We start from the raw sequence: 1,131 nt of genomic DNA, 5'->3' as shown, positions 1-1,131 counted from the left end.
TTGGTGCCTTTCTCAGAACTCCAGTTTCCTCATCTGTAAGGTCAGGACCACAGTATCCCCCAGATTGGGTTGCTGGGGACACAGGGGAAGGCTGTGTGGGGTGAGCTCTGACCTAGGGCACCGCCCCGTGGGTGCTGACCACTGATGTCCTGGCTGCCCGGCAGGCCCCGCCCTGCCTGCACCCCTCCCCTCCCCTCGGGTCTGCTGGGGGCTCCCCAAGAGGGTCCTGTTTGGGAACTCACCTGGGGGTCACCGGCCAGGGCTGTGGATGGTGGACTGGGCTGTGGAGGTGACCACCACGTCGGTTGCGTCTTCCAGCTCCCACCGGGTGTAGAACCACAAAGCTCTGCTACTCTTTGCAGCTCCCATTCTTACTCAGGGGAATTGAAGGAACCCCCAGGGGGAAAACCCCAGATAAACAAAAGGACGGCAGGAAAACTTGCCGGCAGTTTCCTCCCCCAGAGATGGCCGATGGCGTTTCCAGTCTCTTCTGCTGTGCCTGTGTGTATCTGTATTTAGAAAAAAGGGACTCCCCACCCTCCGTTTTTCCTTTTAATGAAATAGAGTGCCTGTCTTTCTGTGTTGGGAACCATTTCTCCGAAGCATCATTTCACAAAGCCTTGATCCCGTGTCGTGATCCACACAGCCAACCCATCCACGGACATAGAGTGTTTACCAGACCCCTTCCCCTCTGCCCCGGCTGTAGTTAAATGTGTCTGATCACTCTTGCAGCTAAAATTGCCTGGTCAGAAGATGTGCATTATTAATGTTTGAATCTTGATACCAGTTCATATTCCCAGCAGCTGCGTGTTCTCTCTTACCCCACAATGTCCTGGGATCAAAAGCAATTGCGTTCCTTTCGTCTCCTCCTTCAAACACGATCTCCCCTGCTCTGGGAGGATTGACGCTGCCCGGGAGGCAGACTTCATTCCGGGGATCCTCCGGGCCCCACACTCTCTGCCGTTCTGGTCCCTTCTAGCTGGACTGGCTGCCTTGATGTTCCTCCAAGCACGTGCCCGCCTCAGGGCCTTTGCACCTGCTTTTTTTTTTCTTTCTGGATTCCTTTCCTCAGACAGCCATGATCCATCTCCTCCTCAACAACTCGGATTGTATTTTCTGCGAGGTCTTCCT

Source organism: Bison bison, unplaced genomic scaffold, assembly GCF_000754665.1.
Source record: "Bison bison bison isolate TAMUID 2011002044 unplaced genomic scaffold, Bison_UMD1.0 scf7180017864482, whole genome shotgun sequence".
NCBI classification, from domain to species: Eukaryota; Metazoa; Chordata; class Mammalia; order Artiodactyla; family Bovidae; genus Bison; species Bison bison.
Note: the sequence above shows the minus strand (reverse complement) of the source record.